A 25,599-nucleotide genomic window follows, 5' to 3' on the forward strand; every position below is an offset into this window, starting at 1 on the left:
ATCAATGAGTTTTATTTTAGTTTTTGTATTTTTATTTTTTAATGTCGTATTAAAGTTAAAAGAATAATATTCAATGTAGAGTTCTAATAGAAGAAAACAAAATAGTAATTTGAAAAAGAAAAAAAAAAATCTAAGTACCACATAACGTTAGTGGAATATATATATTGAAAGCAGTAATTATAAAGTTATAAAAGCAATAACAAAACTACATTTGATAATAAAACCATATAAAATTGCTAGAACAAAAAAATTGCTCTCTCGTGTCATGATTTTGAAGCATACGAGTCTCTCCTCTAAGTATATAAAGCCATCTTGAAATTTGTTGCATCTTAATGTTACTTGCATGAATATGAAGTGAGGTGAAGTAATACATATGAATTATAAATTTTACTAAAAATAACAACGCAAATCATCATCTTACTTCCTTCCAAATCTGTAAGGTCTTTTAAAGTATGAAGATAACCAGAATTTAAAATATGATGAGTGCTAATTACAATTTTTTATTATAATTTTTTAGTCAATTTTCGTACTCGAAAACACATATTAGAATATTTATTTTTTTCAATTTTTTTTTCAAGGCGGTGTTCATTATAGTTATAATATTATTCTTGTAAATTTTTAAAAAATTCTGAATAATAAAACAATACCGAAAATAGAGTTTCTGATATTTCAATCTACCACGCGTGTTAAAAAAACTTCAAATCTATTTTTCGTCACTGTAAACTATTCGAATCTTTTTAAAAAATTTACAAAAATAATGTCGTAACTGTAATGAACACCGCTATGAAAAATATATAATTTGAAAAAAAGTATTCCGACATGAATTTTCGAGTACAAAAATTGACGGTAACAGTCCTCTTAAAATAATCCCACGTGTTTCACATGGAATGAAGAAGACAATTGCTGAATAAACCTCTACTTACACTGATATTTGTTCATCAAGTATTTACAAGGAAAATTACACATGCAAATTACTATTGTGGCCTTTGGCCTTCTACATCTTAATCCTTAAAGGAATTAGTTAGAATGGATTATGACAGGTCATCAATCTCCACCTAACTAATTTCTGTTACTAACATCTAAAGAAATCAGAGACCTTCAGCTATACATATACCTACTACACAATCCAATCGAGCTAAGGTTGAGGAGATTCTTCAAGATCCAGGAGTTGTGATCCTTGAAGAAGAAGGATAGAGGCTCGTACATACACAGAAAAAAAAAAGACTTAGCAAACAGAGAGAGAAAGGGATTAAATACAAAATATGTAATTAAAACTAGAGATTACCAATCATAATTCATACCTGTGACTTGGAATCTCATCCTTGTAACTCAGAACAATTGATTGATAGTGGAATTGAGCTACCAAATCTGGGGAACAGCTTAACAGGGACATAGCCAATTTGGGTGAATCTCGGGAAAAAATTTCTGGTGTTTTTTCTATATTTTGTGAAAAAGATCAGATCAATTTAGATCTGATCTCGTGCTTATGTGTGTTTAGTGTTTCTGGTAAGGATTAGGTTTGAGCATCGAGTTTCTTTGGACAAGAAACTCTCTGCTAGGGTTTCAAAATTGAAGCTAGAACCTAAGAGAAGTGATCGAGAAGGTTCTTGATCTAGGGTTTTGTTTTAGACAAAACGGAGTCGTTTTAGACTCGGTTGACTTGGTAAAGTCAAAAAGGAAAAAGGTTAGATTTGACCTTGGTTTAAAACTGATAATTGATTGTTGGTGTAGGGTATTTTGGTCAAATTAATTCCTACATCAATAAAAAAATCAATAAAACCCAATTGCAATTTTGAAATAAGGCATGTACAAATTTTATATCAGATAAAACAAAATATGATAAACAAATTTCGATAACATATTAATGTTTGATATGGTATATTAGGTTGTAGCATGTAAAACGATTTTAGTGAAGAAAAACAAAGGCTTTTTCAATTTAGAATATTCGTGAGGTAGTAAATCAATTAAAAATAGGCTTAATCACTTCAATTATACAAGGAAATAAATATTATCAAATTGCAAGTTCATCTTGACTTTAAAAAATAAATAAAAATAAAATACAATTTTTTTTTTTACAATGATCGCAAAGTTAAATCGTAAGAATTAGTAGAAAATTAAGGGATTAATTAATATTCTATGATTATATGCTTCTTAGTAGAAATTATGGCTTATTTTCAGGAATAAACCTTAGTAAAATATTTTTTAATTATGGAGATATATTTGAATTTCAGATGTGTTATAGAAGTTATTTATGAAATTTTACGGTTTTCATATTTTATGTCCTGTAACAGTGGAATGCGATGAATTTATCATTAGAGTCACCCAGATATGATTAAGTATCTTAGAATTAGCATGGCGTGATAGATAAATATTTGGAATGTCGAATTTAAGCGGAGTTATGGTTTCAGACTATTTCACCCCTAATTTATTATATTACTTCTTAGTAAGTAAAGGGCAAATGGGTCATTTGCATTTTTATTTATTTTTGGGGAGTTAGTGAAATTCATAGTAATCACTAGGTTATTCTAGATGGTAAAATGTTGAATTAGATTTAATATACTAAGCTATTCTTTTAAACATTTTACACAAAAATCACAAAATAGGCCTTTCTCTTTTTGCTTTTCTCTTATTCGGCTAGAACCACCAAAGACAAAACCAGGAAATTTTCACCCATTTCAGATTAATTCAAGCTTAATTGGTTCTGCAAGAATTTTTGGTAGCTAGTGTTATCTCAAGGTAAGCCTAACTCTGGTTTCTCTTTGAATTTTATGATTTAAGGTTAGGTTGAGTGTGCAAGTTTAAATTTGAGTTTCTGTTTGTGTTTGGGTGAGCCGTGAACTATTTTGGGGTGCTTTTTAATTGATTGTTCTTGTTTTGGAGCTTCTTTTTGTGGTTGAGCCATGTGTTGAGCAATTTTGAGTTTTTAAACTCAAAGCTTGCTCAACAATGGCTAGTTTTGATACAGGGCTTTATCAATGCAATTGTTAGGTGGTTTATGTCTTATATGATGTTTTTAGATGTTATGGAAGGTTTGGATCAATTTGGGTTAGAAGTAAGTTTGAAATCGAAATTTGGGTGTTTTGTGTAGAAAAACAGTCTACCATTTTTCTAGAAATAGTGAACCGTTTTCCTAGGCAGAACCTCAGAAAACAGTCTACCGTTTGGTATTTTGGTTAACCTATTTTTTCAATTTTTTAGAGTAGTTTTTTTGTATTTTATTGATATTTAGGGTATTGTCATTCTATATATCGATAAAATAACTTTTAGGTCCGAGTTTAGGTTCTCAAAAAGTGATATAGTATGTCACTTGCTATTTCTACGTAAATTGTGACTTAGGGCCTTAAATCGTCGAGCAACAGTTTCTACTCAAAGTAATTGGCATACTTGCATTCATAATCAATGTAAGATTAGTATAATAGTTTCATATATGTACACATGTTTAGTGTGCATGTCAGTTGTCGTCAGAATAACGTATTAGGGTATCGGTGAGGTGTACGTAGAGTTGCACCAAGATACCAATAGATATATGTTAGGCAAACCAATAAGCCATTAAATTAGCATATTGAGATATTGGTGAAATATATATAGAATTACATTGATATATAAATAGATATATGCTAGACTTTATCATATGAATGTTCTAGACTTGTACGTGTTAGACACGTGATAATATTGTAATTAGGTGTATAGGTGCCTCATTATGATCTGCATATATGTTTATGTTTATGATTATATTTTTTTTACTCAGTCTGTCGACTCACAGTTATTATGTTCATGTGTAAGTAGGAGCTACAACGAAACTAGAATAAGTCTAGAGTTGGATGAAGATTGTACATATCAAGATGATTAGACTTAGAATGTTTGAGTCTTCAGGACAGTACTGTAGTTTTTAGAGTAATTTTTTGTATTTTATTGATATTTAGGGTATTATTTTTTAGAGTAGTTTCTTTCCTCTTATTCTCGAAGTTCTATACCATATCATTATTATTTAGTTTTAATAATAATAATAATAATAATAATAATAATAATAATAATAATATAAAATAAAATTGTTTCCTACCTTATCATTTTTAGTATTCTTTTATTATATGTCTCTTTGTATCTTTATTATATGTCTTTTTGTATCTTCCCATTCTCATAGTCTTGACATATATATAGAACACTTTTTAATGGATATTATCTGATGGGTACTAAATAAATTTAACTATAAATATTAATTTTAAAAATATTAAACTATTAAGTTTTGGTCCGATAACGAATAATAAAAGAAAATTTTAAATTTTTTATGCTTAATTTAGTTACTTAATTAAAGAAAATACCAAAAAATACTTCTTTTTACACTATATGAATAATATATTTACATGAAAAATATATATAAATCTCAAGTATGGATGACAAACATCTCATTTCTATAAAATCTCTATGATTTTCTTCTTTACATTTCTTCTTTATCATCATGCAGCGACATTGTATACTTATTCTATCTATTTATAAACCTACTTTCTTCTATTTTTCTCTCATTTGATATTCTTTATGGATTTTTTTTTCTTTCTTTATATATTGTGTATTTTATTTGTATAACTTTATTTGATGTCTTAAGTAGTAGTAAGTTTTACTTATTATGATAATATCTAACCTCTTCCAAGTAATTTTTATGCTATGAATATGTTGTCATATTTACTATTTTCTCATCATTGTAGGAGCTTGTTGGAATTATTTTACCAGGATTTAAATTTACTACCATGTATATTGTTTAACATCTTATTATGAATTTCTAAAACAATGTAAATAAACACATATAAAGTTTAAGAAATCTTACATTGATTGCAGCGGAATATAATGACTCTTTCCGTTCAGATCTCTAGCCCTTGATTCCTTTCTGTAGCAGAGCATTATCAAGATCTGAACCTGGATCTCTTTCTCTCCTTCTTGTTGATTGGATTCTTCACTGTCTTACATACTATGATTGATGACCAACTTGAAGTGTGTGGGCACTTACTCAATCACTAATGGATGAAATTATTTAGTGAAGAAAGGCTATAGGTTTCGAATTGAAGAAGAAAGAAGAAGGAAGATGTCTCATCTAGGTTTTTAGCTTTGGAGACATTAGTTTGGATGAAGAGACCATAGCCTTCCTTTTATACTATTCTTCAATAGGGTTAGGGTTGAATTATTAGGAATAAAAAATTGATAAAAATAGAGTAAAATAAGCACCCTATATGGCCGACCACTTAATGGGCCCCACATTGGTTTGGGCTTTGTCATTTTTCTCAACTATTTTACTTATTTTTCACAAATACCACTTTTTGCAACTTCAACCCTATAAATGCCAAAACTATTTATTTAATAATTAAAATAACTATCAAATAAAATTGTCATTTATAATATTTATTAATTAGACTCCATAAAGTCTCTTAATTAACAAATAAACCCCAAAATACTATTTCTTCACAATCAAGCCATAACATAGTGAAAAATTCATAAACTAGACATAGTCTAATTATAGAATTATAATTGATTAACTAAAATCAATTAACTGAATCTTACAAGCAGCTTGTCTCAACTAGTATGGGGACCATGGGCCTATAACCGAGCTTCCAATAAGCAGGCCAAGAATTTACCAAGTAAATCTACTAACTAATTAATTCCTCATTGCATCCACTCATAGAACTTGGAATTGCACTCTCACTTACATATAACGCTCTATATGTTCCACGATATAGATACGCTATTAATTATCCATTGTTATAATCCCAATAATCAATGATCATCTATAGATGATCTACATTGCATAGGGATAAAATTACCGTTACACCCTTTCAATGTATTTTATCCTTAAAACACTTGGCTACCTATAAATAATATTTTAGTGAAATAATATAATCACTAAAATGAGATCTTAATCATTTATCTCTATTCAGTCAAGCTCGAAGGAAATCATCGTTTCACTTCTAAATACCTATAGAAGCTATAGATTCCATATCTATGTTTAGCGCTCCCACTCAATTGTACTATCGTGTTCCTAAAATGTACGTATCACCCTGACCAAAAAGTAGGCTTAACTAACAAATCAAAGAACACAAATAACACTCTTGAGATCGAACCTAATCATGTCAGGATTAAGATCATTTGATCTAGGATCAACTAGGTAATATTGAATTGAATAGATATTACGGTAAATTTATCATATCTAATCAAAGTTCAATATCGGTCCCTTCCAATGTATACTCCATACATCCGATACTGGTAAACTTTGCCAATGCCCTGGAAAGGGCATAACACTTATCCAAGGTGTAAGTATACCTATCGCTGATTATCATGCCAGTCTAAATCCAGTGAACTGACAAATCAGGGAATTAAACTTTTGAACATATAATCATGATTATATTCCACTGTGCTGACAACACTATAATCATGAACAAATACATATGTTCTGGACTTAATAGAATTTATAAACATAAAATAAATCATGTGAACCATGCAATATAAAATGTGATTTCTGATCTTTATTAATTAGTAAATCTGATTATATTGAAATTGATTTTATTTAGGGCACAAAACCCAACAGAGCTGTGGTTTCCTTTGAATTTTTTTTTTTTATATTTTATTCTATTTTGGACAAATATGGCATTGAAATTACTCAAATGCTCCATATATATAAAAAGCAATATCTTGACGTTCAAAAGAAACTAGATATATGTTGTGTACTGCTAATAGCTAATAGCTATAGACAAATATGCTTGGGACATTTGAGAAAAAGATAACCTTTGACTTCGTTAGGTACACTTGATATATATAAAGAATGATAATTTATGGGATCATGAGGTCTCACAAGGGAATAATTAGAATTGAAAATGAGTTGTGAGGGTATAAAACACTTTTAAGATAGAATAGATATATAGCTGATTTTATGCAGCAGAATTTTTCTATTGGAAAGCTTTACTAAAAGCTTTATTCAAGGAGCCATGAAAAGAAGTGGAATGCAAGTATTTAAAAGTAGAATGAATACTCCAAAACACATAATGATAACTTAGCTTGCTATGTGAGAAATACTTCCAACTAGAGACTGGTTATTGAAATTTGATTGTATCAAAAAGAACTACTGCATGATTTGTGATAGTAAAATTGAATCTCATGAGCATCTCTTCTTCAAGTGCGATTACAATTAGAAAATAGTAAAGGTATTGATGCAATGGGCATCCTATACTTGTAAAAAAGTGTAAACATTCATGTGGTTGTAAAGTAAATAATTTGTTTGGAACAATAAAATTCATCTGGCCAACTATTTATAATTCCATTTTATAATTAAATTATAAATAATAGGAAAATTTATTATTTTACATACATTACAATTTATTTTTTAGAAATTACATACATTACGAAATTTTATTACACTATATATATATATATATTCTATTATTGTTGTGTTTTATTTATTTTTTTATGACTTAATAATTGAATTCATTTATTTTTATTTCATTTTAATATATACTAAATTGTTTGCTTAATTGTGAAATGTACTTAATTTTTTAAATTGTTTATTATATTAATTAATAAATAATATTTCCTTACAAAAAATAATTAATAATATTTGGTAATTATTTTTAGAGAATTACCCCATGTACGTTTTTTAACTTTTTTTTTTTAATTTTACGGTTTGGATTGCTCCGGTAATTTTTATGTGGGTTGCTATGTGAATTTTGATTGTGATTTTAGTTGCTCTGTTAGTTGCTATGAAGGTTTCTATGTAGATTTCTGTAAAAATACAAAAAAAAAATTATTTTTAAGTATTAAAATGAAAAAATTCTTTTTTTTTTTTTCTAATCCATATTTAATTTTTATAAACAAATTCATTCATTAACCCAAAAAATTACAAAAAAAAAATGACTCATCAGCTCAAAAAGCTTAACGAACACAAGGAGGTAAAACTCCAATCCACATAGTAGTAGCTAGATTTGGAGATAACAAAGCTTGATTAACTAAAATGTGAGCCACATAGTTGGCCTCTCTAAAAATAAAAGATAATCCCATAAGAGAAGGATGTAAAAGTAATTCTCTAATTTGAAGTAGCAGCTCATTAATGTCCCAACATCTATCTTCCATGGGTGATTTTAAAGATAGACTATTATATATGGAAAATTGTAATATAATTAAAAAAGTAAAAATTACACTATATATCTCCTTTTAATTTTTTAGGGTAAATGTCATTTTAGACCCTGTGTTTTGTAAAAGTTACAGATTGAATCCTTTATTTTGTTAAATGAAAAAATAGACCTTGGATTTTGCAAAATAGTAAAAATAAAACCCTGAGCTAAATTTTCGACAACTTTTTTTTTAATGTAACCAACTTGAAGATAATTTCTAACACGAATAGATACAGAAAATGTAAACAGTTTTGTAATAATACATTTAGATCAAATTTTTATTAAATTTTATTTTGACAAAAAATTTGTTCAGGGTCCTATTTGTATCATTTTAGAAAATATAGGATCCATTTGATATCATTTAACAAAAGAGAGAGTCTAATTGGTAACTTTTAAGAAACACAGGGTCCAAAATAGTATTAATCTTATTTTCTATTATAATTTTTACTTTTATTTTATTACCCTTTAATTTATATCTAGTTTTATAGGTCATATCTCTATTATGTGTGTTAGGTATTCTAATTTTAATAAGTTATGTGAATTTATATTTGATACTTTGATTATAAAAGATGGTATATATCAATTACAATTATTTTAGAGTTATATTTAGTTAATGTGTGATAAAAAATGGTAATTTTCAACTTATCCCATCAAAACAATTAATACAAAATATTTTGTAATTAAAAAAATTGCCCACCTTTATATATATTATAGATTATAGATTACAAATTAAATTTGTATCTCATATGTATTAAAAATTATATTTATTTTTTAATATTTATGTAAATAATTTTTTATAAAAATTTCCTAAATAAAATTACAAAAGAAGATTAGAAGCCCAGTTAAATGAAGTCCAAACCCAAATACAATAAATGTGAGAGGATATTTCTTTAAAAATGAGTGTCACGGTCATTCTCATTCTTCAAAATATTAAAAATAAAAACAGCTAACATTCATATTTATTAGTTGTGTTTCAAAACTACAATGAACGTTTTGTCTAGTGTTAATTTGAATCTCATCGTTGATTTCACATTGTAACTGAAATTGATTTGACTAGTCTTGATTGAAAGTAGTAGTACTAGAAAGAATACAACTACTAACCAACTACTTACTATAATAAATGGGCCAGAATGCTTCCATGAGGTTTGAAACTGTAATGAAGCCCAAGCATTGTCATGGACTCATGGACTCTTGTGGTGTGGAAAGATACCTTGAAAATATTGAATCTTTAAAAGTCAAATTCCCTGTTCGAATGTAAATGTAATCAGCGTCAACGTCTTCTTCGTTTTATGTTACTTGTTTCGTAGGTACCCAAAATAGATTTTATTAATGAGGAATGGGGACAACATTGAACACATCCAATCACTTAGCTAAAATATTGTGTGGACAAGAATGGCATTTTTTTTAAAATCAATAATAACCTTATAAGTTACATCTGGTGCTAAATTATTTTACAGGGATAGAGACACTTCAGTTTGTCCCAATTATTGGACCACTTACCTAAACTGGAAATGAAAAAAATGTCTTTTTTTTTAAAAAAAAAAAAAAAGAAAAAAGAACACAATTTATTAAGATAAATTTGCTATTATATATAAAAAAAAAACTAAAAAATTGTGGATATGCATCCGTCCATGCACACTCTCTTATACTAGTAACAGAGATTGTCAGTGTGTGGACACTATTCGTAGATCGCAGAATAACATTGTAAGAACTACTACCAATAACAGTTAATAAAAAAAATTAACATCTACTAAAATAGATTGAAAAATAAAGTTTGAGTAAGGATTATGTACGGGTGAGCAATAAAACTAAGAAACCGACTAAATCGAGTACACCGACCGTCCGAATATCGAAAAAATCGCCTTCGGTTAAAATCGCCTTCGGTTAAAACCGCCTTTGCACGATCCGTTTTAGTGTTAATAGCAAACCGACCAATTAAACTGAGAACTGACCGAACATATATATTATACACTATACATATATAATATAATTATTTTTGTATATATTTAATATACAATTCTATTAAACTAGTTTTACTTCTTATTTTTTTTTATTTGAAAGCTCAATTATTCATTGTTTTATTTTATTATAATTTGATGTATTTACGTATTATATACATACATTCATAAAATAATACGAGTTTTTAATATAACTCATTACCAATTAGTAGCACAAATAATTTGAGCAAATTTAAAAAAAAAATTACATATTTATTTCACTAAAAAAAAGTTTGGTTCTTAAATTATATAATATTTGATACAATACTTTAATTTTTTTAGTTTCCAAATAACTATAACAAATTTAAAAACTTATTTTTTTTTTAAAACGGTCGGTTTTTTTAAATTTATATAATAGTCGGTCGGTTTTCGGATTATAACCATGAAAACCGAAACTGAATTTTGAATTTTTTTTGTGTAAAAAATCGATCGTTGCTCATCCCTAGGATTATGAATCCAACCATTATCCACAATAGAATCACTATTAATAATGGAGATACTGAAACTAAATTGATGTGCAAGAGTCAACCCCAGTCTAATTCCAAGCAGTTCTGCCACATTAACGGAAAATTACCTAACACACCATTTGACCAAACCAGCCAAACCACACTCGCAGCATCCCGTATCACTCCACCCAGCCCGATAAAGCTCCTCCCAAGAACCACTGAAGCATCACTTGCAAGAGCAAAGGACTCAGAAGGTGGTGGCAACCACCGAGTAGGTTGCTAGCCAACTTGGTTTAGGATGCACAGTCCCAGCTGAAGACTCTGCCAAACATGCTCTTTGAATTCCAACAAGTGATTATGGGTTAAATTTGGAACAATATCTAACTTTGACTTCATATTACCAAATAACACTGAGTGTTGATCATACAACAGGCACCATAAAGTAACCATCATTAATTCAAAAGCCTCTCGAAATAACTTTTCAAATAGAAAAAAGAGAATTTTTGACATCGGTCCATGGACACACCAATGAAGGACCAACCATACCCCCAATCGATGCCATATTGGAATCAAGCCAAAGTAGTAAAATAAAGCATGTTCCAGAGTTTCAAATTCTTCTCTGCATCGTGAACAACAAAGAGGTACCTAAACCTTCCGTGAGATAAGCTGTGTAGCTACTCGCAACGCCAAATAGAACATACGCCAGACAAAAACTTTCACCTTTGGTGGCATAGCAAGATTCCATACGCCCTTCCACCAATGAACCAGTTGGGTTGAGCCTGATACTCCCTCATTAGCCTGAAGCGACCACGCCAATGAATAACCACTCTTAATACTATAAATCCCATCCTGATCATAGTGTCAGCACCAACCATCCTCTGTCTCTCACCTTGCTAATGGAATAGACATAATAATGTCCACATCCATGGTCAGAAATACATGTCTAAGTTTCCCTACATCCCACATACCAGATGGAAGGATAAATTTACTCACCCAACGATCATCATTAGCCCTCCTCGTGATCGACTGAAAAGACCTCGGATGTGGGATCCATGGGTCTTTGAATGCCCAAACTTGCGTTCCATCTCCAATGGATCTCTCAATACTACATTTAAGCAGATCTAATCCCCAAAACAAACTTGACCAAAGATGAGATGAACCATCCTTTTCAGTGGCTTTTAGGATAGAACGATTTGGAAAATAATTATATTTCAAAATCTTGGCAGGTAATGATTCTGGGTATAGAAGTAATCTCCACACTTATTTAGCCAAAAGAGAGCTTGATTAAAAAGGTAAAAATCTTAAAATCCAAGATCGCCCATCTCCTTAGGCTGACACACTTTTTCCCATTTCACTTAAAGAATCTTCCTTTTATCACCATTCGAACCCCACCAGAACTGTCTGACAATAGACTTCAATTATTCACAAGTTGCCACTGGATGCTTAAAGACACTCATCATATAAGATGGAATAGCTTGAAGAATCGATTTAATAAGAACCTCCCTCCCACCAGCAGAAAAGAAACTCAATTTCCACCCTCAAACATGCTTCCTGACCTTCTAACAGATCCCCTCAAACATCCACTTTTTGTTTCTACCAACCACCATAGCCAATCCCATATACTTACTATGAGTAGGTACAAATGTCAAACCCAATACGTGTAAAACCCCATCTCAATCCACTTGTTGCTTATTCAGACTAAAAGTGATAGCAAACTTTTCAAAGTTAATCTTCTAACCCGAGGCATGCAGCCCCATAAGTTAGTAGGATTTGCTTAATAGTTTCAATTGATTTTGAGAAAACGTTCCTTGTGCAACCTTGGCTGTCGCGACTTCTCGCTCCAATTCAGTGTTTCTTCGGTTTGATTCAACTAGGCGTTGTCGAAGTTGCCTATTTTTTAATTCTACCAGTGGTACATATCTGGTAGGATCATATGCATCTTCATATTCCTTCATTCTAGAATTTGATCACCAGTAGCATTACCATCGTTCCTTCCTGAACGTGGTGTTTCAGATGGGTTGGTTCTTTGAGATCCCATAGGTTTTTTGCCAGGACGATGGATCGTTTCCTCTAGACGATGACCTTCCTGAGGAATGTTATTAGCCATTAATATGGATTTGTATTTGTGCTTATAATGAGGAATACTGTTAACACAGATTTTTGTTAACCAAATATATAACCGTTTTAGTAATAAATTTACGGCAGAATTTAATAATAATAATAACACTAGGTATTTGACGTGGAGTATGTAAATTCTTACTACAAAACTACGTAAAATACCTGATGTTATTATTATTATTAAATGCTGTAGTAAATTTATTACTAAAAAAGTTATATATTTAGTTAACAAAAATCTGCGTTAATATGTTTTTTTTTTTAAAATTTGATTTTATTTTTAAATATTCTTTTTATATTAGACAATTCAATTGTGTCTTGTGTAACTATGTCCACGTAGACTAATTTTATGTACACGTGAATAGCCCAATATGACAAGTAACTGCCAAAAATAGATAGAATTAGCTAATGCTAACAAAATACCAATTTTAGAGGTTTTGCTATCAAAATTTAGATTTTAGAAATTAATTGTTAACAAAATAAAAATATTAAGAATAATGTCGCAATTTACTATTTTTTATTAAATACATATTTATGCATGTATATTTTGTCTCTAACTCTTGAATTACATCTAATTAGTGTTACAATAGTGTTAAATATAATATAATTGATTAGGAGATATTTGTAATAATTTTTATAGTTTTTGAAAAAAAAATATATATGGGACAAAATTATAAAAGAATCATAGTTCGGATGATATAAATCTTATTTTGAAGTAATGTTTTCCATTCTTCTACCATTATTTATTTTAAGAAAACAAAGAATTAGAGATATCTTCACAAGAAAATTTTAATTAGTGAATATAATCAGTTTTGTTTTGTAGAATTTCTTCAAATAAATACGTAACTGATTGTTTTTATTCAATCATTATCTTTTAGAACATGTGAAAAAGAAGATGGAAACAAATTATCAAATCAGAGACTACTTTGTTTCATTCAATAGGAAAATGAAGAGAAAGGAGGAGAGACAAAGTGAGAACATATAATTGAAAAGAAAAGAAAAAAGTTGAAACGTATAACATATTTAGGCGTTACAAGACTTTCTTTCTTTGTTTTGTTTTTTTTTTTCCATAGGAAATTAATTAAATGGATTATAAAGAAGAAAGGTACTGTAACATAAAGACATTAAAGAAAAGAAAGAAAGATCCATGACTAAAAGAATCCACTATCTTATATTCATGAGGTTGTAGGAGAGGGGGGTTGGATTGATTTTGACATATTCCAAATAAGCCCACCTCTTTTTTCTTTTTGTAAATATAATTGATATTTAAAAATCCTGATATTCACGCTGGAAAAGGGAAATATATCATAACCTCATATTTTTTTGGTTTCAATAATATGTAACATTAAGATAAACCATTTATTTATCGGTTCCTAACGTAACATTAGGAGCCAAAACATTAGAATTGTTAGGGACATAGACATAGTACATGGAGACATTAAGAAAACAAGACAAAAAGGAATCTATCTTCTGAACTAGACCTGAAAGACATGATTTATCCCTCTATTTGCTTTTAATTATTTTCTTAATTAACACTTGGCAATCACAAACAATTGTCCAACCTTAATACTAAATTTAGTGCTACATCAATATTAATTTTGGTGTCTCAACTCCAACACAACATTAAAAATTATAGTAAAATATAATATAATATAAAAACTAATATTCAAACAATCTATTTCACACGTTATTATGTGTATAATAGACTGTTTAAACTATATTTTTGGTGTATAATTTTTTGAATTATTTAAAATTTGCAAAGATATTTTAAATAACTACAATACACAAGCATGAAAAAAAATATTAACTTTTATTTTCAAATACCAAAATAAATAAAAATATATCAGTACTTTATTGTATAAGATAATTGTAGAAGCAGATATAGAAAATTATTAAATATATATAATATTATAAAATATAATAAAAGAAAAAGGTTCAAAATAATGTTCAAAATGCTGCAACAGGTGAAGTATACACTAAACTAGTAAGCATCCCGCATTTCGCGACGAATGTATAAAATATTTTAAATTATATATTTTAATTAATAATAATTATTTAGTAAAATTATATTAAAATTTTAAATTTATTATTAAAAAATTTGTAACATAAATACTTAAAATATTAAATTCATTGCTCATAAATAGCGGAATTCGAAAAATAGTAGCATAAATCCTTAAATTTCTAAACTTAACAGTTTTTTAATTTTATTGGTACCCAATTTAATGGTCTTGAACGGAGACCAAGCCAAAGAATAAGAAGAAGACATATTTGAGTTTGGATTTGATTCATTTATGGTGTAATTTTTATTCTGATGTGTGTGCTAAGTTCTAGGTTCAAATTTTATTGTGTGTATTTTTAATGTTTGAATTTTAGTATTTTAGTGAGATTCTACTATTTGAGTTTGTTTATGAGATCTGTTTTTTTTTTATTTATTTATTTTTATAAATTTTGAGAACTTGAAATTTGATGTTGTTCTATTGATTATTGGAATTGAGAGTTTGATTTTTCATACAGGAATTAAAGTTTGCCTTTTCGTTTCATTAATTGGAAAATATTAGTAGAAAGTTTATAGAATGAGAATTTTCAATATATGAAAATATAATTAAAAGATAGAATTTGAATCTAGGATCAAAGTTTATTGTTAATCTCCTTACAAAAAAAAAAAGTCTATTGTTAAACTGTGAAAATAACATGGCTGGAAGAAGATGGAAAATAATAAATAATTTATTTTTATTTCAGTTAATATGTATATAAAGTTTTTTCTTTTTTGAATAATATGAATTTGTTTTAATTAATTTTTGTTTTTAAAATTATTTTTTCTAAAAGAATCATAAGTTTGAGCAATACTATATTTACATGTGGCACTTTACTGATCAATTAACATAACGTTAAATTGAGTGTTAAGTTTAGAAATTTGAAGATATCAATAGGAACTACAATGATGACATCAGGATATAAAAATAATGCATTAGAAAAAGTTTGATTCATAATCTTACACCTATTTCTTCTACATAATCTCACACCTACTTTTTTTGTTGTTCAATTCATAATGTTTGAACCATAATATATTTGGTCTATATATATAATATATATAAAAAAGCATTATTTCTATATTTTGTAAAGTAAAAAAAAATCTTCACACATATATATACATTACAAAAAAATATCACTTTTAGTGATAATTTTTTAGTCATAATAAAAAAAAAAATTGTGACTGAATGTGGCTTTAGTCACAACAAAAAAGTTACTTGTGACTAAATATAGTATTTAGACACAAGATGTCACTAATTTAGTTTTAGTCACAACAAGTATTTTGACTGAAAACATATTTAGTCACAACAAATTGTGATTTTTGTGACTAATACTTTTAACCACGGACTTTTTAGCCACAACGTAAGAATGATAATTTATAATTAATCACAACTTTTTCACTTTTAGTCACAAATTTTGTTGTGACTAAAAGTAAAATTTTTTGTAGTGATAGTTATGAATACATATATATATAAATAAATTAATAATTATTTAATTTAATATTATAAATTTAGTTTATATTTATTACGTGTTTTTTTTTTAAAAAAAAATAATTAATTTATGATAGATATTTTTATGAAAAAAATGATTAAAATAATAGTTTAATATTAATTTGTAAATTTATGTTCTAATATAATATTAGAAAGGAGAGAATTAAGGAGAAAGAAGAAAAATAACTTTAGAGAGATTTTAGAGTGTCGTGTCACCGCTTCATTCTTCTCCTTTATATATATATATATATATAAAAATTTTATATAAAATGTGGCTATATAAAAAAATTCTTGGTTTATGAGAAATTATTGGGTGACTTTTTTTTTAAATAAAAAAAATAACAAATTATTAGATGTTGCCACATAAAGGGTCAGCATTCATGTAGTTAGTTAAATCTAAATATAATTAATTCACCTAAAGTGTTGCAATTAATAATAAATGTGTTCATATTGTTTATTTTTTTATTAAAAATTATTTTCAAATTTTGATAATTAGAATTAGTTAAATTTTAAATATTATTTGAATGTTTTGATAGTTTAACCAGATGAGCATTTTCATTAATTGCGAAGATAAATTTGATGAATAATATTTTTTTAAAATTACTATTACAAAGTATAATAGTAATTTTTGTTTTTATTTAAATCACTATTATGCTTTAAAATTTTAATAATTATCACTACATTAAATATTATTAATTTTAAAATTATAATATTCAAATAAAATTAACATATGTGACTTAGCACGCAATATCTATCTAGTATATATATATGATATTATATATTGATTTTATTTTTGATAATAAGTAGGTGTTAATTATAAAGTGGCTTTTGCTAATTAATTTAAGATGGAAAGTGCATTGCGCAATTTCATGAAAATTCCATACTGGCCATCTTCTACTTCATTTTAACTTTCAAAATAACCTTTAATCGTACCATTTTTTCTAAAGTAAATCAATGTCAAGTTCCACAACCACAACTTTATCAATAATCTTATTCATAAAAAAAAATACTAACAATAATCTTTCCAAAGTCAAAGGTCATATTGACCATTTTCAGTGCGCTTTCAAGATCCTCTTTACAAACTTTCCATGAAGAGTCCGACTATTTCTTGGAGGTTTCTTACCACCCCAAGATATTTTTAATACACATTTTTTTTAAGCATTCAATACATATAAATTTAAGATTATTTATTATAAATTTAAATTTATATTATATTAATAAAGTACCATCGATAATAAAGTACCATCAATAATCCATTGTTATTTAAGATTATTAATAAATTTTTAGAAAATTTTAAATATTTTTTTGATATCATCGATAATAAAGTACCATCAATTATTTATTATAAATTTATATTTTTATTATATTAAATGTGGTTATATAATAAAATTTATTATTTCTTTTTAAATATTACAATTTAAATTTAAATTTACTACAGATATATATCTGGAATAAGATGAGAATACCTGTTTTTTGTAGCCATTAATAAAAAATACTCTTATATTATATTTCATTAACATATACCACTTTTGTGAGTGGGTTGCCTAATATACCTTCACTTTTCACTTAAATATAGCATATAAATTACACTAACTTAAAGGGTATATATAATAGAGACATCATCTATAAAAGTGGTTATATCTTAAAGAATATGAAAATAAAAGTAAAAATTAAAATATATAAAGTAAAGTGGGTATAAAATGTAATTTCCACTATATATCTCTCTCTTATCTTTTATGGTATAGTAAATGTAACAATATAACATTACAATTTAAATTTAAACCAAGTAAATAAATCTAAAATAAAAATTCTATTATCATTTTTTTTTTACTCAATCCACACAAATCTAAAAGACTGGTACGTATTGCGGTTACTCAGAAAATATATTTTAATTATTATTGTTTTTATTTTTTTAAAATTAAAAAAATACTTTATTAAAAAAAATATTTAAAAAAGTATATGATAATTCTAAATAATGAAAAGTATTATAAAATTAAAAATATTACGGTTAAACTAAAATTACAATTAATAGAATATTTTTTTTATATAAATAACAGTTAACTTAAATATTTTTTAATAAAAATAATATTATTTATTGAATAATATCCAAAAAAAAACTAATTATACAACTAAAAATATACATAACTAAAATAAAATTAAGAATATAACTAAGTATATGCGTGCATTACATGTAATATTAACTAGTATAAGAAAAAGTAGTTACCATATAATAAAATATTTAAATTTATTTTCGTCATTGTAAATTATTTAAATTTTTTTAAGAATTAACCGATAATTTTAAATAACTACAAAATATATTATCATAATATATATAAATAATTTTTTTTCGAAATAAAAATATATATTTATCTCTCTCTTATATTAAGTATGACTATAAAACATAAAACGTTGTTCTTCTTTTAAATGTTGTAATTCAAATTTAAACTAAAAATATTTAAATATATCTATATATATCTTTTTATTGTTATGTTTTACAAACTCACTGCAGATATTTAAAAAATATATTTCTATTGTTATTTTTTATATATTTAAAAAAATATAATTTTATTATTATATTTTTAAATTAACTGCATATATCTAAAAATTATTTTTCTATTAATGTTTTTTTAAAAATAATAAAATAGAAAAAGTGTTTGAAATATATAATTTCGTTACTTGTAGTAAAAAAAATTTAACTTTTTTTTTTAAAAAAATTATTATTAAAAATATATAATTAAAATAAAAATTAAAAATTTAATTATATATACATTACACTTAATATTTTTTAATATATATACCAAAACATTTGGGTATTATAAACTTAATATATATTGTTCCACAATAAATGAATTGCGCTTAAACTAGAGTGGAGTCAATATGATCTGAGTATTGCTATTAGGTACTAGTAGTGTCTAGCATTTTCTTTATATGTCACATTACGATTGACTAGCAATACTCCCTAAAAACTATTATATTAAATTATATGTGACTTAATATTTAGTTAAACTAATAGTAATATTAACACATAGGAAGATATTAGACACCACTTTAATATTTCTCAATATGACCTATATGTATACTCGAGAAATTCGTTTGAACCTATTTATCCGTATTCTCTTGACTCCACATGAAAAATGGGAAAAATGGGTCCTATTAACATTAATTATCCATAGCCATTACCTTCCATGTCATTTCTATTTTTTTATTTTTTTTTTATAATAGTTGTTTCTAATATTTTAATCATTCATATCTTTCACAATTGACTGTAGACCCCAAAACGTGTATCAAGGCACACAAAACAAAATTTATTTTCACACGTGATCCGATCGAAAGTCTGATCAAACCTCTTACTTAAAATATATATACTAAATAGTCTACTCAATGTATGACATGTTCATAGTTCCAAACTGCCAATCACTAGGAACTGCCAATCACTAATTTTTAGTATATTCAATGTAGCTGAAGACTCTATACAAAAAATAAAATAGAAATAGCTAAGACTGATTAATGATGAACTAATCCTCTTAGAAATTCATTATTTATTTATTTATTTATTTGTTTATTTATTATTTTTTTTCATTACATGTTATCCCAAAGTCCGGGGATATGGCTAGTTGCTTATTGATTTTCCTTTTTTATTCTTAGGAAAGATGATTTATTTTATAGTTAGTCTAAGGAAAGTGTTGTCCAATTTTTATAATCTTTGTAGCTATAATACTTGAGTAGAGGTATTAAAAAGGACATTATGTAGAATTATTTTTTTTTTAATATGTGTCATTATTTTATTTTTATTAAATATTATTTCCTTATTTAATTTTTTTACATATATAATTATTTGTTAAAAATACTATTAATTTAAAAAAAAAAAAAAAACTATTATTCACTTCTCTCTTCTTCTCCTTCATCTTTTTCTCTAAAAGTTCTAAAAAGTTACTTATCAAAGAACCTAAACTATAACTAAAACTAAGAACTTTGATATTTTTTTTAAAAGAAAAATGGCTAGAGGTTGAGACTCAAAATTCTCTAATGGCGAAGTCAAAAAATTACAAAAAAAATTTGTACATATCTATCCTCTCAAATTATATCCATCTTGTTATCAAAAAAAAAAATTACACCCATCAAAAAATAATTTTTTTTTTTGTAAATATGAGTATTTTTGACAAATAATTATAAAAAATAACTAATTAAAGAAATAAAATTAAATATGGAAATAAAATGAAATAATGACACCTATTTAAAAAAAAAAAAAATGACTCTATATAAAATTATTTTTAATACCTCTACTGAAGCATTATCCTATAATTATATTGAGTGATATAATTTAAAATATAATATTTTGATGTATTTATTATAAAATAAAAACAAAAGTATCGAAATCAAAAACATAATTTTCTATTTTTAAAATTTATAAAAAGGAGAGTGATTACGTGGAAATAATAAAGAAATTGTATATGTTTCTATGATAAGGTAAATGAAAAAGATAATAGTATCAGATGAATTTAATAAAGTGGTCTTGTAACTAATAATGTATTTATTTTTAAAAGATTGTTTATAATTTTTTTTTCTTTAATAAAAAGAACAATTTAACTACTATTCATAATTTTTTTTACTTTTTATCTGTTTTGAAAATTGAAAAATGAGGGATTTATATAAAAATGTTAGTGATAGAGTTTTTCTATATGAAATGTTTAGATAAAATGATTAATTTATGTGGATGTGAAATTTATACCCTAAAAGTAAATTGTAATGATGAAAAAGGATATGATCAGCATCTTTTGAATCTTCTTCACATATAGTTTTTCTTGCGCGTCTCGTGCATCAGGGGAAGTCAAAGTCCCATGGTCAGCAACCCTCTATTGAGCAGCCAGCACTTGCGCGATTGTTATAATCATAATGTGTTTTGTATAATCATTATAATCATTGAAAAATAAAATTTAATTTGTGATTATTTTTTATTTTAAAAACTCATATTTTAAGTAATTAATTGTTAATATTTTTACTACATAAGTAAAATATTATAAATCATGATCGTTTTCTATTTTTCAGTTATTTTTTAATAAAAAAAAAAATAGTCTTTCAATTTATATTCTATCACCTCAATTTTCTTATTTCTTCATTTAACTATTATTAGATATTATTATTAATAATTACACTTGAATTTTATTCTATTATTATTTATTCTTTATTGTTGTACGTAATTTTTTTTAAGTATATCATACGTCACTTAAAAGAGAAATGAATAAAAAATATGAAAAATAAAAAAATAGAGAAAATAGAATCAATATATATATATCTTTAAATATAAAAATGTGTCTATCTAATAGTGTTTGTTGGTTTAACAGAATATTTTAAGAATATAAGAATATTTAGTTAAATTTAACGGTATTAGTAGGGTTAGTTTTATAAATATTAATATCATTTATTTTAAATTAATTTAAATATATATAAATATTAATATTATTTGTTTTAGGATAATTGAACTTATATAAATTTTAAATTCATTTAAATCTATATATAAATATTTATATATTATTTATAACATTATTATTTTTTATTGTTATTTTATTATTAAGAGTATGTTCAATACACAATATTAATAACTATTGTTCAATATAAAATATTAATATATGTATTTTAATAAATTAATTAATTAGTAGTATCATTTAATTTATTAAATTTTAAAAATATACATAACAAAAATAAAAAATATAAATATAACTAAGTATACGTGCATTGGACGTAACAATAACCTAGTGTATTTATATATATGTATGTATATATATAAAGAAATGCATAAACCAAGATGATGACTCCAATATAAATATGTTAGATAAATATAAAGATTTGATTTGATAACTCAAAATAATAATAAAAAATATAATTAATTGGACAAGATCAAGTTATCAATCACTCAAATATTTTTGGACAAATCAAAGCGAAGTGAATATAAATTATTTTATTTATATTTCACAAGCATCGCAATATTTTATAATGATAGAATAAAATATAAGTGTAATTATTCAGTTATGTTAGCAAAGTTAGTTACATAATTTTAATTTTTTTATGCTTACAAAATTTGTAAATTCCTCACTCAAATTATTTAAAGTAGCTTCTCATGTTAATTTTGAAGGGTGAATAACCTGTGTCATCCATTCTCTATAGTTTATAATATTAACTCATTGACCTACATACTCGTGAGTATGTTGAAAAATTAAGGGATATACACAAAAGGTTATTCACCTCGAAATAATCATAATGACACAGGTTGATAGAGTCTCGCATAAATATATTCAGTATAACATTACAAAAGTATACGTAAGCACTTTAAAAATAATTTTATAGAAGTATAAAAACTTATATAGAATTTCTAACTCTATCAGTGATTAAATATTAAGATTCTAAATGATGCTTCCACTGATGATCATTTCAAAGCCTATTTGCATGTTTCTATATGCAAGTTTGGGTGTCACACATTCGCCAACCTTGCACTTATATTGTGATAGTCAATCGGCCCTTTACATTGCTCAAAATTCTGTCTTTCATGAGCATACCAAGCATATTGAAGTTGATTGTCTTTATGTGCGTGATGCCATTCGTGATGGAATTATTTCTACGTATCATGTGTCTACTGATGATCAGCTTGCAGACATCTTCACCATGGCCCTTTGCAAGCGCAAGTTTTTGTATCTACTTGGCAAGTTGGGCACTTGTGATCTTTATGCTCCAAATTGAGGGGGGTATTAAGATTATATTAGAATATCACAATCTTCTATATTTAGAATATGTATATCCTGTGTATCTCTTTGTGATTTGGTGATCTTTGTGATTTGGTAAATGAGATAATAGCCATAATTCTAGGGTAATATTGTATATATATATATATATATATATATAGTACCTAAAAGTGAATGAAAAAGATCAAGGAAGCATATTTTACCAATTTTGTCAATACTAGACAATCATTCAAATTTAGGAGAGTTCTATACAAATTTTGGTGCGCATTATTCCAATCATGGATAAACTACTAGTGTTACTTCATGATATTACATATATGCAGTTGCCAAAAAGTAAAGATTCTAGAATCCTAAGAGGAGTAAGCATATATATATATAGATGTAATGATGAAAAAGGTTGATCGTTAATACAACCTGTCAGATCCTATTATAAAGATAAATATCATATACTACACTTGATCAAGACATGAAGGACATGAGATTAATTAAAATGCACTTTTAATTTTATACTAATGTAAATGAGAGTTTGTTGTAGTTTTATGCCCTAAATAAAACTCATTTTAATATAATCTTATTTACTAATCACTAAAAGATCAGGAATCATTTTATGTTTCTTGGTTCATATGTTACTTTCATGATTATATGTTTAATACATAAATTCTATTAAACTCCAAACATATAGTTACTCATGATTATAGTGTAGTCTATACAGTAAAAATTAATCATGATTATATGCTTCAAACTATTTAGTCCTCAAAGATTCCCAATAGTGCTTAAAAAAAGGACAAATAATCCTTTAGGCCAAGGGGCTTTAAACCTGCTTACGAAAAAAAGGGTAGAACGAATTTTCTCCCAATCGGGCTTAACCACAATACCGTCATTCTCAACTGAGGATAACAAATCATGGATAAGAGTAAAGATCTTTCATATTGGATTGCCCGTAGTCCGTAAAGATACTATTGAAAAAATCTAGGAATTCCTTCCAAATGCTGGCTCTCAAAGAGACCCAATTGCCATGTCTATCCAAAATAGTTTCAATAGTATTTCTCTTATTTCATATGGGCAACATAAAAAAAAAATGTTGAACACTTGTCCCCATTCTTCAACCAATAAATTTGAGACTTTTTCTTCCATAATAAAGCTTTCCATCCTTAAGCCTTCATTAAGGTGACGTTTAGTTGAAGGTAATAAAATGTAATAGAATGAAAAGAAAATAATTTTCATTTTATTATTTTGTTTGGTTGCATTTTAAAGTATTAGAATACCATTCTAATAGTATGCTCTCTCCACCATTTTAGTGGAATGACTATTCTATTTTATAAAGGACGGAAAGACCATTTCAGTGTAACAAGAAAAGAAATTTAATAATTTTTTATCAATTTTTTTTTATACATTTTAAATTTTATTATATTTTATTCTTATTTTTATTTCTATTCTCATTTTTATTTTTATTCTTATATTTTATTAAAGGCTACTTAAGAGAATTTCTTAGAGACAATTTCTCCAGCAAGTAACTCATTCAGGATGTAAATTTGAGCATTTACATAGACCCCACCCATCATCATTTCTGTCTTAATTGTCTTACTTTTACAGGGCATGGTGTTTTGGGCTTAAATAATTTATTTTATATTTTCTTTTAAAGAAAAAACAAAATAAATCTTGATCCACGTGAACAAATCACGGGGCCCTAATGTATTTCTCTAAACCAATATTAATATTTTGGACCCAGGTTGTACTATTGACAACCAACGATTTTAAGAGTGCGTTTCGGATATTTTTTTTAAGAAAGTTAGAAGTATTTTTTTACAAAGTTATCATTCAAAATGTGTTTGGTAAAATTATAAAATTAGTTTTTTTTTAAGAATTTAAGAAAAAAATTCAGCTTTTTGCAAAAGTTGGCCAACACCAATTTTGAGAAATTAGTTTATACGGGAAGCTATTTTGTTGGTTTAATGAATATTTTACTTGACAAAATTACTCTCATTCTAATTATAAAATTCCATTTTTATCATTTTATTTTAAGATTTTCTTTTCCCCAATATATCTTTTTCTATCATCTTTATGTAATAGATAATATTTATGTAATTCTTTTTACTATTATTATTATTAAAAATCTAACTAATTATTTTATTATTTATTTATTAAAAAAATAAATATTATAAGAAAAAAAATTATTGTAATTTGTAAGAAAATAAAAAATAATTATAAATATATTAATATGTATGAATTTATTTAAATAAATTAGATAACAAATATCATACTTATTTTGGTAATGGTATATTTAAAAGCTATTCAATCATCTAGCTTACCAAATACTTATATACAACTTTTTCAACTCACAGCTATTTTAAAATTATATTTACCAAACACTCAATAACTTTTTCTCACAGCACACAGTTGTGCCAAACTGGCCCTAGTTCCTAATCCTCTGTCCTTCAATAAATCATGTAGGTTATGTTTGGTTTAATTAATAGTAATTTAATAGAATAAAAATTGTAATGGTAATTAATTATAATGTTTAGTTTATTGTTTAAATAATATTATAATTACTTATAATTATTATGTTTAATTTGATATGAGAATATAATAAAATAAAAGATATATTGACCAAAATATTTTAATTATTTTTATTTTATAATTAT

General features: G+C 25.9%; 1 long non-coding RNA gene across 1 annotated transcript; it reads left to right on the forward strand.

The window, feature by feature from the left end:
- The first annotated feature begins 2,144 nt into the window (after window positions 1–2,144).
- Window positions 2,145–5,398, forward strand: LOC133030326 (uncharacterized). The gene is made up of 2 exons (XR_009684181.1): window positions 2,145–2,736; window positions 4,831–5,398. It is a non-coding gene; the product is annotated as an uncharacterized LOC133030326 (long non-coding RNA).
- The last annotated feature ends 20,201 nt before the right edge of the window (window positions 5,399–25,599 follow it).

The sequence above is a fragment of the Cannabis sativa genome, chromosome 8 (assembly GCF_029168945.1).
Source record: "Cannabis sativa cultivar Pink pepper isolate KNU-18-1 chromosome 8, ASM2916894v1, whole genome shotgun sequence".
NCBI lineage: Eukaryota > Viridiplantae > Streptophyta > Magnoliopsida > Rosales > Cannabaceae > Cannabis > Cannabis sativa.